Genomic DNA, 14,330 nt, shown 5'->3' with positions numbered 1-14,330 from the left:
TAGCCGGAAAAAAGGAGGAGGAGCGCCGAACTTTCGAAAACAGTGGAGGCAGGGGATCGCCCTTCCTACCAAAAAGCCGAAGATAACCGGCAGGAATCCTTGCTCCAGAGACTACGAAAAAGGTAGCGGATGGTAAATCAAAAGACGCCGGGCTCTTACCTGGCTTTCGGAGACGGTTGACCACGGTCACGGTTGTGGTGGCAGCCGACGGTTGGGAGGAAAACAAGCGACGAAACTGGCGGCTATGCTCAGATTAAAGACTGGGATCACCGGTGAGGGTCGAAGGGAGGTGGCAGGCTCTAAATAAAGCTGGAAGGATGGGGGAATCCGCTTCAAAGTCGGATTCTGTCCAGCGAACTCAAGAAGAAGTAGACTCCCAACAGGAGTCTTCTTCATCGCACGTGCATAGCACGTGTTGTTTTCTTTTTCTTTTCTTTTCTTTTTCGGTGGGTAGGTTTCTGTTCTGGGCCGATTTATCAGAGTGGACCGGTCAATTGGACGACGCCCAACTTCCTCTCCGCCCAGTTGAACTGGGTTATCCAAATTTACATGCATTAAAAATAAAAAAAATAATCTTATTAATTTACATCAGAAGTCTATTAGGCACTATATTAGTTATCCAAAAACTGAAAAATAAAACGTCCATCGATATAGAAGATAAAATAGAAACACGGAAAATATTTCAGTCTCGAGTGGATCTCTTAAAGCATGACGGCTCTAGCGTAGCAAAAGTACGTGAACGTTTAGATGGCTTTAGTGTGCCAAAAGTACATCCGTATTAATGCTTAGACCTGTGTAATTTGAACTAGGGGTTTTGGCCACAAAAATTGACTGAATTTAAAGTGAATGATGAATGAGTTCAAATTTTTAGCAAGTTTACTTTCTATCTGGTTCTAGTCATGTCCTAACTTGTGCTCAGGCCTAAATTATTTTGACCTCAAATATAATCTCCTTAACACATTATTCCATATAGTAAGCTCTCATCACAATGTTATAAAGTACTATAACAGTTATAATAGCCATTATTTATCTAAAAAAATAATTTTATAAATTTTAATTTTAAAATAATTATCAAAGTAATGGCTATTGCAACGATGTTATCATGAAAATTAATATTAATAATGAAATATAATGATCTCTCTCCCACATAAATAATTTTATATAGGATTATAAACAAATGAGTGATGGCCTTGTCTAGAGTTCTCCTTTCAGTTAGCATTGGATAAGATGGCAGCATAATCTCATAATTAGATTTTTGCAGGGATTTTGAACTAGCACTGCTAGAGAAGATCGTGAGATTAGAAAAGAAGATTTTCTTTAAACATGAGTCTCTTACAAGATCACTCCTCAAGGAAGGAAGAAGAACAATGTCCTATTGTACCTCAAGATAGGAAAAGAAAAAGGAGAGAGAGATTGTGAGGTACATCATGTATTTCTATTTCTCTTCTTTACATGCCGTTATCACCAAACTTGTGGGTGAGCACTCAACTTTTATGCTACCACCTAAGATCAATTTAGCTTAGGCTGACGAGCTGGAGCCGATAATAAAAAGCCAAGGATAGTGACTCAGGGACTATAAAAGCTCACCATAGTTCTCAATGTGGTTGATAATGGCTGGATCTTTATTCCAATATCTAAGAACATCCTGAAATATCACAAATAAAGGAAGTCTATTTATCGAGGATTTTGCTACAGGAGACTCTCCAATGCCCAAGTCTATCTATCTCGGTGGAATAAAGGAGGTTTTGAGTGGAAGAAAATAGAGAGAGAGAGTGGGATAGTGAAGTGAAGGAGATTGTGAGTCTGTATGCCAAGAAGAAAAAGAGGAGAGAAGGGGTTGTTTCTCCACTCTGTACTCAATGGAACTTAGACTCAGCTTGATCTAAGTGAGCTCATTTTACTCAGCTTGTTTGGGTTTCACTTAGCCTACTTGGGGATCCCCTAGGTAGTGGTTTATAGAGGCGAGGGTGGAGCATATCGCAATAAGAATTCTTGGGACGTATGAGGGAGGCCATTGAGGCTAACCACTCTAATATCCAAAAGATATGATACAATACAATGAGATGTAAATCCCTCGATTAGAGAGGCTATTCTACTATTATAGGCCAACTATCGTCAAATGGAGAAAAATTTAGATAGCTCCACATGCCTTCAAAGTGGCCATATAGTGGAAACTAATTGGCTGAGGTGAGGACTTCATGGCTAATTTGTGTTAGGCTTTGATTGGTCTATAGTGCCATGGTGGCTGTGTTGAATCTAGGGGTATCATTCATCCCCTACTTCAGTGGCCGAAGTGCTCTTTAAAAGCTTGGATAAAGGAAGTAAAAGAGCTGACCCGCTTGATCAACAACGTACTGTATATTGAGCGACAGTGTGTAGCCATGAAGCTATAAACTGAGCTATAGAGCCTAATATTATAGCCGAGTTGTGCGGTCATATAGTGAGTTATGCCACTTCAGCAATTTTTTAAGGCTACCACTAGAATTGTTGGACATCGCATTAATTACAAATGCACCGGCTATCCAATTTTTGAAGAAGCATCATGGCTAGCAAGTATGTATGCATAATGATTAGATGTTTTGCTGCTTGTGATCCCAATAATACTTCAGAATTGAACGAAAAGTTGACATATATCCATTGATTGAACTGTAGGTTTCAAATGACTATGTTGATCTACGCTCTTTGGGACCCTATATAGAGTCTAGAGAAGATAAAGGTTAACAATTTTTCACATCATTTCTACCGGAGTCAGAGGAATCTAGTTCTATTGTTGTCACTATCTATCTTTGTCACTACCTAGTTTTCAGTGTCAATCGAGTCCCAATCAAAGTCTTTTGCCCTCCCTAGGGTTTGGTAGGTCCTTGGCCTCCTACTCCTTCCCGTTCCATTTTCTTGGCTTCTTGTCTTTCTTTGCTCCTTTTTGTCCCCTTTTTTTTAAAGAAATGAGATTTTCTAAGGAAAAGGTCATGAATCAAGATGTTGGTCGGTGGTCCGCTAACTAAGTTTCTACAGAGCTTGGCAAGCCTTTATCCAAGGTCACCTGGGTCTAGACACCATGAAAAGTAGTTTGGTAGAGGCTAACTCGATTACATCTGAGCCAAGTGTTATATCCTCAACTTAGCCTTTGGTTAGATGACGTCTCCTTTGAAAAATCAGGGGACCTTGTGAGGAGGCTTTGAAGACCGGCCTAAGCCTCTCAATCCCTTTAATTATTATTGAGCTGTTGAATTGGTATCAGCTTTCTTCAACCCAATTTATTTTTAATATTTGGCAGATGATAATTGAGTTCTTCTATTTCTTGCAGTTTCAAGGAATATATATGCCCTAGTATGAGATTCATCTGTTTATTTGAAGATTTTCTCTTCGAGCTATAATTGCCTCAAACTATTTCTATCATGGATAAACTATTTTTTAAGAAGATAGTATGTTAGGTCACAATCACGTTGTGATCCTCTAGAAGACAAAATTAGTATCCCAAAACTCTTTTGGATACCCTACGAGCTCTCATAGACCTATCTCTATCTTGTCCGTCTACTGTCGCTTTACATGGGACAGACATCTCCGAATCTTGCAATAATTAAGATTCAGTTTCTTATCATATCATATCCCATATGGTGTGGTAAGAACGAATTTAGAGAAAATCCAATTTACTAAGTAATTAGTGGTAAGCTAAGTATATCCTCTAAATGAATAATAAAAAGGTCAGTGAAGCTCATTATGGATCGAACCATATCCAATAGAGTCTAATTTCTCCATTCTGAAACCCCATTGAGTTAAGATATTTTTGGTGGAGTCCATTATGAGATTATGCTGTTGTTCTTAAGATAATCAAAAAATTCTTTAGGTATTATTCTCTTCGATCTGATCAAAATATCTTGAAAATTTTTTCGGTTTACTTCTCTACTTCATATCTGAATTTTTTGAATATTTCAAAGGCTTCAGATATGTGTATCTCATACATGTACCTATACCATAGATAATCAATGGTAAGGATAATTAAGTAAAGATAATCTCCTCTAGCTACCACATCAAATGTGGCACACATACTAGTGTGCCCCTATGTTCCACAAAGGATAGCTTGGCCATATTTGTTTGAAGATAAGACTCAAAGACTGGATATGACTCAGTAGTCATCAAGCTCAAAGATCCATTAGTCTATTAATCCTTTCTTCTCCTATATGACCTAGCCTAAGGTACCACATATACTTGAGGCTTATCTCATCACTGAATCTCTCAAATCCAACGGTACTCACTTATTTGCTCGAATATATTCACATCAACATATAAATGATGGAGATTGTCAATCATAAAGCCATATCCGACCATTTTATTTTCTAAATAAATGGTACAATAGCCTTTATAACTAATCTGTACATGAAATAAAAATAAAATTTTTGTTAGCAATAGGTATATTGTAATAATCTCTTAGAATTAAACCCAAACAGTAATTGCAGAGGATAGATGATCATAGCCACAGTAGCAACTCTTATCCCAATGTCAATCCGAGGGATCATTAGACCTTCCCTAAGCCTTTTACTTCCCTCAAGACCCTACATAAAAGTGCACAAGCATGCACTAGAATCAGAGTCAATGAGTCAACTAGGAGTAGAAGAAACCATAAAATTAGTTTCTTTTATGATCAAATCTGGCATACCTTCTAAAGATGTGTCGCTTTCATTTTTTTTTTAGGATTTTCAAATGTTCAGGACAGTTTCTCCACTCCTCAGTGAGAACTATAACCCTTGAACTCTTCAAAATTTTCTCAGTGGTCACCAACATGTCTAATAACTTGATCAAGGAGCAATTAATCTTATTCATATGGTAGTTTACTATAAACTATCCATACAAATGAGTAAGAGATTGTCGGATCAAATCCACTTGCAATTTCTTATGCATAGTCATGTCGAGCTTCACAAGCTCCTCCAGATTCTTGATCGTTGTCAAATGATGATTGTAGACCGACTGCCATTAATTCATCTTAGCATTGAAGAGTCTTACAGACACTTCATAATGCACAGATCGGCTCTTTTCATTATACAACTCTTGTAGGTGAGTCAACATAGATTTACACCTGACCTTGTTATCATCATCCATCGAATTTTCCAACTTGATCAACAGTGGACGGTTTGGTAACACTAGAGTTTTCTGATCCTAGACATAGCTAAGCTTCTCAGAACTCAAAACAACTTTCAAGTTCCTGAGCCAGTTCTTATAATTGGGTCTGGTCAGTCGATTGTTTTCTAAAAACATAAATAGGGTTGGAGGTAGAGAAATCCTAACAGAGAGAAGATTCTAGTTAGATTTTGTAATTAATTATTTAAATTTATTTTAGAGATTTTATTTTTAAAACAAACTATCTCCCACTATTTCTACGAATCCCTACAGTCCTCGGATAGAAAAATGAGAACCCTTTCATGAGTTAGGATTCCTAGCAGGTACTATATCTTATCGATTGGCACATCACCTCATTTGACAGATCTTGATGAATGTGTCAATCAATGAGCAGACAACTTTTATCCAATGCTTTTCAAACAAATTACAGTGAACTTAGTCTCTAAGTTCTGAGACCTCACCTAACAAATCTTGGCCTCATTCCTTAGTTAAATCAAACCCACCATTGAGCACGAGTAAAGCCGTCATTGGACCCTCACCTGACAAATCTTTAACCCAATCCCATCTCCAACCCACGGCATCTCATGCAAATAGAGTGATGCTTCTCTCCTGATATAACTGAACTACTGTATCCAGCTGAAAACAATCAACATTGGAGAGGATACGGTACTCTACAACAGTGAAAGATCCCTCAACTTAATATTATTAAGGAGATTATTTAGGTCTCTTTTAATTTCATCTCATGCAAATCTTTAAGTTGATTAGGGCATGGGTTCAGCTCAAATCATCAGGCACCTAAGTTCAAAACTGATCACAGTTGGTCAGATAAGCAAGAGATTGATGGGAGGCTCCCCGCTGTCGATGGCAACGGTGCTAATTAAATAACCATCACTCAAATTATTTGCCTTAGACACAATTAATCCTTATCAATTTCTAATTGGGTGAGCCTAAGTAATCAAAGCTCGAGCCACTGAGCCAAGATCAGATTATAGGTCAATGATTTATGACACATGCAGCTTAATCGATTTGATCCTCAAACTATTATTTTGATCTCAAGCTGACTTGACCTAATTGCAATCAATTCCTTGATTCGACTCAATCAATTGCCCTTCTCAATTGAGTCCATCATGTGTCAATCAAAAATCTTAAGAACTATAATCAGATTATATATCCAATTTAGTCTACCCATGAATCTAAATCATAGAATTTTCAGATCTTGAAACAAAATTTTAGATCTGAATTTTGATCCAAAAAAAATTTCAAATATGAACCGATCATCACAAAATATCTTCAGATCTGAAACTAATTTCAAATCTGAAGCAAACATGATTTATTTCATATCTAAAATAATTTCATATCTGAAATAACATCATAAACATTTCACATATGCAGCAAAAATTTCAGATCATGCAAGTTTTAATGTTTAACATCGTTCTAGGACAACCATGCAACATAACTGATTTATGCCAAAATAATCTTATGTTGGAATGATGTTTAATATTTAATTAATATTTAATTAACTTTAGATTTGATTTTTACAAATTAGATTTCAGATCTAAATCAAATCATGTTCATATCAAAATCTATGGCTCTGATACCACTGTTAGATTAGGTTAGTTTCATGCATGTATTTTAAATTTTTTTTAGATTTACAATAAAAATAAAAAAATTTAAAGTAAATACTTTAATCTTTACATATATTAGATCTAATCTATAAATCACCTAATAAGATCTAACATATGAATATGAATGATTCAATCCAAAATCTGATCCAGAAAATAAATCTAATTGGTGATCTGATCTCCATACCTTTACGTGGGTCGATAAATACTGTAGCTGATGATTGTGATATAGTCTGAGATTCTCGATCAACTGTACATACGGATCCAGTCTCTATGGATATCCACATGAGGCCCTCAAATCTGATCAGAGGTCTACATCTTCATTGGGGGACTAGCTCTCTTACAGAAGATACCTCTTAATGATTGATGTCACTGATCTCTATCAATCTCTCAGACTCTCTAAGAAAGATGGAGTAGAGAAGGAAGAGGAGGAAGATGATGGAAAGAAGAACAAGGAGACTCTCTTTTCCTTCCTAAAACCCATGCATGAGATCCCTACACTAAAGATCTAGAGAAGAACTTTTTTTTCTCTTTTCTTCCATACATAAGAGAAACATTTTCTCTTCTTCTTCTACGCCTACAAAGAAGAACTCTTCCTCTCTAAAATCTCCATAAAAAAAAATCAGAACCCATTTGATTTTTCATGCTGAAACCTCTCTGGATCTCATGCACATAAGGAAGACTCGTCTTCCTTTTCTTTTTCTCCATGAGGAAGACTTTCTTCCTCTTCTTTTTCACGCCTAGAAGGAACCCTTCCTTCTAATTTTTCCTCATATTTTTTTTCTTCTTCACATTGAAAAGCTCTTAAAAACCCATGCCCAAGAGACCCCATTTTATAGTGGGCGGTTAGGATTTTAGAGAGGAGTTTGGGGGGTGTCCAACTCCTGGATGCCTCCTAATTTTATGGTGTGTAATAGGAGTAGGGCGTGATTCCTTTTCATGCAAAAGAGGAGCATGTGAGGCTTTAGATTAGTGTGAGAAATCTCATGCTAATACATAGAAAGGGGTGCATGGAGATGAAGTTATGGCGTGGGATTTGTTGGGCACATGGAGAGAGGGAGAGTCCCAGTCAAACTATGCTCTCTCTAGGTTTTTGATCAAATCTATTCAAAACCTAAATCAAATAGTATTTGATTGCAACCATTTTAAAAGAAATTCTAGTCTAACTAGGAGACCAATAAAATCCTAATCAAATTAGAATTTAGGTACACTCAAGTCCTAATTAAATCAAAAATTGATCTCTCTTGCAATTGAATTATCTCATCATCTAATTAGGCTTGATTTAATCAAACCCAAACCAATCTAAATTGAATCCTATTCAATTATTCTTGACCCTAGCCCAATTGCTCAATCAGCTTGAGTCAATTAGTAATCCAATTACTTAATTGTAATTTTTACATTGGATCAATCATCAATCACATTGACAATTAGATCCCTCTATGATTTATAATCATAGATAAACCATCTGATCGAATAAAGATCACTTTTGTGTGTAATCCTATAGGTTCTATTCTATCTAATAATGAGATATATTGTGATTTCCATCATAATATTATCGAAACTTCTTTCGATGCATTGAAAGAATTCTAATTCTGCCTATCAAGAATTATCGATCATCTAGATGATGCTCGATGAGTCTTACAATGCACTAATGATACTTAGCAGTATGTAATGACAATCTAATAGAATAAAATATTGAACCTCTATGTGTAGTTACCATATGATTTAATCCTTCTATCATGAGTTTTGATAAGACGGAGGTCATGAATAACTCGTCAAACCTCATCGCTTGTCATATGTAATATTCAATCAACTCAAGTTCATAAGTAAAAATCTATGAAAATTTTTTTCCATCATTCACTCTGCCATGGCCATGATCTTCTGAACTCAATCTCATGAATAGCATAGAACTACTCCTTATCTATCAAAATCGATAGATCTCATCTAGATATGCACCGTACTCCTATAGTGAACCTACTATAGCCAATATCTACTATAAAGACTCATATAGTTATGGATCATATTTATGTGTAGTCAAACTACAACAACCCTATTATGAGCAATCAAGGCACCGTAAGCTTAAAGACTACTCACACTACTATAGCATCGAGTATGTCACTAATGAGTGGATGGACATCCATGTGACTACTCGTGTTGGTCATGCTCGATACCATTATTCTCTAACAATCACCTGCACTCTCTCTTCAGTGTCCTCATACTATAAACTTGAGATGCATCTATCCAAAGAAAAGCGATCCGTGCATCAATTTTATCGGATCAGTTACCATCTTCGTGATAATCCATCGATTGGGAGTATTTAGGAATTAACCATCAATGACATATATCTCAAATTCTTAACTCTTGAGAATATGTATCATCATCCTATTAATGGATGATTCATGGATATATGACTCTACATGAATAAAAATTAATCATATTTATTTTATTTAATTACAAAACTATGCCACTAGAAAGGTTACATGTGTCGGCTAACTTGGCTTCTAGGGCATACCTCTAACACTAAGGTCCTATAAGACTTGTATGAGCAATATTTTAATATACAAGATATGTTTAAAATTATTTTTATATCTTAATTTATTTGGAGAAAAATATTATTTTATTACCTATTTTGTATGGTTAATAGTAGTTCATTATGTGCTAATTAAAATATAGTTACATACATTTGATTGAGACCAAACTTGGATCTGATCCAAACTCAAAATTTTCAAATTAGAGCCAAATTATATATAGAGCTGAACTAACCACAATTGACCTATTGGGTTGAATTTTTACTAGGAACCCGACCTAATTTAATTTTCTATTAGGTTGGATTTAGGTCCAATATTAGAATCCAATTAAGGAACTAGATCAAGTCGGGATCACTTGTGACCCAGTCTGACCGATTCATTTGCACCCCAAGTTCAATATTTTCTTTGTTCTTGAAAATACAATTTATTTTGTTGAAAAGTTTTAGAACAAAAATTTGAACTCTATAATAAGGAAAAATCATATGTCACTAATATTTTCCTCTTGGGACTCTGTAAAAATTATTCACCATAATAATTTTTTTTTTGCACTAAAATCTAACTCATTCCTTTTCAAAGAGTACTAGAATAAAAAATTTTATTAAAAAAAGGAATGTTCAAAAATGAAAAAAAGAACCAAAAGTTGACAAGAAAAAAATTTGAATTCAACAAAAAAAAAGGAAACAATGCTAGGTTGCTAATATTGTAAATATTATTTACCATAGTCATTAAAAAGAGGAAAAATTCCTTTATAACATTTTCTTTCCTCCATGTCCACAAGGACATTCATGCATAGAATATTTGAATTCAAAACTTTTCTTATTTTTTTGTTTTGTGCAAGACTCTAATTTATTCCTTTTTGAAGAGTCCCATGATAAAAGTTTTGGTCAAAAAAGAAATGTTTAGAAAGCGAAAGAAAACCACAAGCACAAAAAATATAAGCAATAAATAAATTTGAATACCAAATTTTCTTTTTGTGTGAAAATCTAATTAATTCCTTTCCAAAGCATCCCAAGATTTTTTTAAAAAACTTTGTTAAAAAGGAAAATTAGAAAAGGAAATTAAAAATTCCATATGCACAAAAAATATCACTAACAAAATAGAACTCCAACTTCTGCAACAAGAGAAAAATTTTCTACATCACTATTGTTTTCCTCTAGGGACTTTTTATAATAATTTTATATAAATATTATTTATCGAGGTGAAGAAAAAGAAAAATTTTCTTCTTAATATTTTTTTCCTCACCCATAAAAAATTTCATGCACAAAAAGAACTCAAAATTTGAATTCAAAATTTTTTAATTTTTTCCATTTTCAAACATAGGTCTAATTTAATCCCCTTCGAAGAGCATAGGAGTGAAAGAAGGTTAAAATAGGGACATTAAAAAATATCACATGCAAAAAATATTACTACAAATTTTGAATTCAACAAAAAAGGAAAATTCTATATTGCTAATATTTTTTTCATGAGACTTTTCATTTTTTTTAAATATTATTTACCATAAAAGAATGAAAAATTCCTTCATAATATTTTTTTCCCATGCTCAAAAAAAAAATCACACACAAAAAAATTCGAGTTCAATATTTTTTTTTCTTTTTTTGCATGAAAATTAAATCTTTTCCTTTTCAAATAATTCTAGAATGAGAAAAAAATTTGGTTAAAAAAGGAACCTTAAAAAAGGAACAAAAATACTATGACCATAAAAATTATCATTGAAAATTTTGAATCATATTTTGAATTTTTCTTTTTTTAATATGAAAAGCTAATTTACTCCTTTTTGAAGAGTCCCATAATTAAAAAAAGTTTTAAAATAGAATCTTCAAAAAGGAAGAAGTTACTATGAACACTAAAATATAGCTAAACAAATTTGAATTCTATAAAAAAAAGAGAAAAATTTTGGGTCGCCAGCATTTTCCTCCTAGGATGCTTCATAATAATTTATGTGAATATTAGTTTTATTTGTGGAATTTTTCTTTTCTTTTCATGATTCTTTTGTTTTGCGTGTGCATCATATTTGTGCATGTGTGGACTTTCTAAATTTACATGAGTTTCAAAAATAGTTAAGAGTTGATTTTCTATAGCTTTCTTTCTAATTTTTTTGAATTTTGAAGAAAGCTCAAGTTTTCTCTCTCCTTTTCATTTTATAGGTATTGAGATATTTGCCTTATCTTTTTTGGAAGATGAAATTGAAGGAAACCGTAAGCAATTTCATACATGTAATTTTTTGAAATAAATTATAGTGGAACATAGCTAGATTAATCATATTAATCAAACATACATATGATCTAATCATTAAATTAACCTACTCTATGATCTATAATATGATATATGGTATATATAAAATCTAAAAATAAAATCTACATACATAGATGTAAGTAGTAGATCAAATCTATATCATCTGAGCTCAAAACTCGATACCTGAGTGTGGATCGATGATCGTCGCTGCTGATAAATATGGTAAAGAGATCTTCACTGTTTACTCGTAGCTGTACAGGATGTCCGACCTCTGTGGATAGTCCACTGGAAGCCTCGATCTGATCGATCTCCTCGAAAGTGCTAGCTTGCACGAAGACCATCTTACCGGCTAATCTAGATTCTTCCTTCAAATCTTTTGAACACTTTCAAAGGTTGAAGAAGGATGCAAATGGAGGAATAAGAGGTCATGAAAAAAGAAGAATACAAAAACTCTTTTCTTTTATTTCCTCTCTTCCTAAACCCTAGGCACAAACCCTAGTACCTTAGGTTTCACTCACCCAAAAAGGAGATGGCTCTCCTCTTTCTCACATGCCATAGGTAGGCATGCCCACCCCAATCCTCATGCCCCCACTCTTTTAGAAATCCTTTCTAATGGTAGAAAGCCTCAGATGTGTTGCACACATCAAAGGTCTTCTTAAAGGTAGCATTGGAAAGTGGTTGAGTTCAAATCAAATTTGAACTTGAACCAAGATAAGCATCAAGTTTGAATCCAAATCAAATTTGAATTTGATCGGATCTTATCCCATCTTAGGCATAGAGAAGAGAGGGGCGACATTCACTTGGGGCATGGAGAAAAATCTTGCACAAATCTAATTTGCGTGAAAGGAAAGTCAGGCGTCCAAGCAGGGTGGCGCAAAGGAGAAGTCCAACCTAATTTAGACTCTAGGTAGTTTTCAATTTTGGATCCAAACCAAATCCAATTTGATTTGATCCAAAGAAATTCATGAACCTAATCTAATTAGACACCAAACTACCTCAATTAAATCCTAATCAAATTAAAAATTAATTAAATCTAAGTCCTAATCAAATCAAGAACTAATCTCTTTTAATGATTAGGTCATCTCATAATATAATCGGATCAAATCTAATTGAATCAAATTCAATTAGACTTGATCTAAACTTCATTGCTTAATCAAATTGAGCTAATCAGTAATCTAATTGTTAAGTAATTCTTAATTAATTCACTAATATTTAGTGAATTATTTCATCACAACTTTTGCTTAAGGTTAAACATCAATCATATTGATAATTATACTTTTGAATGATTTTCAATCGTTGATCTACCATCTGATCAATCAAAAACTTCTTTTGAGTGTGACGCCATAGGTTTGAACCTATGCCAGTAGCATAAAAATAAATTTTTAAATAAATTGATGTAATCATCTAGCAATGGGACCTGACATCCGGATAGGTTAAATGATTGCAAAACAACATTCAAGAACCTACTTACGTATGGTTATCTTATAATTCTTCCCTTTAACCTTAATGCTTAAGGTGACTTAGGATTTAACTATCAACCTTAGAATAGTCATCCACATTATATTTCAATCTTTCAAATCCATCACATGGATTATCAGGGCCTAGGTTTTACTAAATTGAAATACACTGATGCATTAACTTCGAAATTCAGAAGGGTCAATCACATCTTGACTTACACACCGACTACCATAAGTACTTGACTATGCTCAGAAATTTTTCATCACTAAATTTAAAATTTAGATAATCCGACATAAAAGTACAGTGAGTTGCTTGCAAGTCACCATGGTGATCTCAAATCGAAGGGACACTTATACCCACACCCTTCGTGAACTACTCTTGATAGTAAAGTGCTTTACAGTTGGTTACGTTCAATGAGACGTACTCTTACATCTCATTTGTATGCCATATCAGTGTCTCCACACCACTTGATTACGAGGACAACCAATGCATATGACACACAACGACCTATACTCGATAATCGCTATTGTCCTAATAATAGCATATCATTTGGTCGTGAATAAGTTTAAGAACTATGCGATAAATCCTCTTTTATCAATTACAAATGGTCCTAAGGACTTCATCACAATACAAGAGTTCTAAAGAAGATGTACCCTTGTGATGAAAAAATCAACAAACTTTTATTAATGATCAATTCATATACATTTATAATTAGCACAATCATCAAATGATTGATTTTAAGATACAATTTTCAACAACTCTCACTTAAACTAAAACTAATCAATATAGTATCTTATACCCATCTTCGATCTATAATCATCAAACTTCTTGATACCAAAGGTTTTAGTAAATAAGTCGGTCAGGTTCTCCTTTCCATCGATCTTCTAAAGATCGACGTCACCTCTATCTATGATCTTCTAGATAAGGTGGTAGCAATGCAGAATGTACTTGATAAGCTAATAGGATTTTAGATCCATCATTTGAGCTATGGCTCCAATGCTATACAGTACAGCAGGACAGGACCATCAATGGAGGGTGCCATTCTGTGCTCACCAATGAACTTCTATGACCACATAGCTTTCTTAGCAGCATTAGATGCTGTGATATATTTCGCATTGCAAATTGAATTGGCCATAGTGTTCTGCTCGAAATTTTTTAGTAGATTGCTCCATTATTTAGGATAAAATTGTATCCCGACACACTTTTGCCATCATCATAATTCGACTGAAAATTAGAGTCTATAAACCTCACAAGTTTTAAGTCAGATTCTCCATAAATGAGCCATCAGTCCTTAGTATTTCTCAAATACTTAAGGATCACCTTCCAATGGTCCTCACTCGGATCAAAATGGTATCTACTCACTACCCCTAGTGAGTAT

General features: G+C 34.1%; 1 protein-coding gene across 1 annotated transcript in view; it reads right to left on the bottom strand.

Moving 5' to 3' along the window:
• Window positions 1-334, bottom strand: part of LOC140857522 (F-box protein At2g26160-like) — a 6,011-nt gene extending 5,677 nt beyond the window's left edge. The window contains exon 1 of the mRNA XM_073256514.1: window positions 160-334. The gene's annotated coding sequence lies outside the window, so the exon portion shown is untranslated. The remainder of the gene's footprint in view (window positions 1-159) is intronic.
• Window positions 335-14,330: the final 13,996 nt, after the last annotated feature.

The sequence above is a fragment of the Elaeis guineensis genome, chromosome 4 (genome assembly GCF_000442705.2).
Source record: "Elaeis guineensis isolate ETL-2024a chromosome 4, EG11, whole genome shotgun sequence".
Taxonomy (NCBI): Eukaryota; Viridiplantae; Streptophyta; class Magnoliopsida; order Arecales; family Arecaceae; genus Elaeis; species Elaeis guineensis.
The sequence above is the reverse complement of the archived record's forward strand: the minus strand, read 5'-3'. Positions and strand labels throughout refer to the sequence as shown.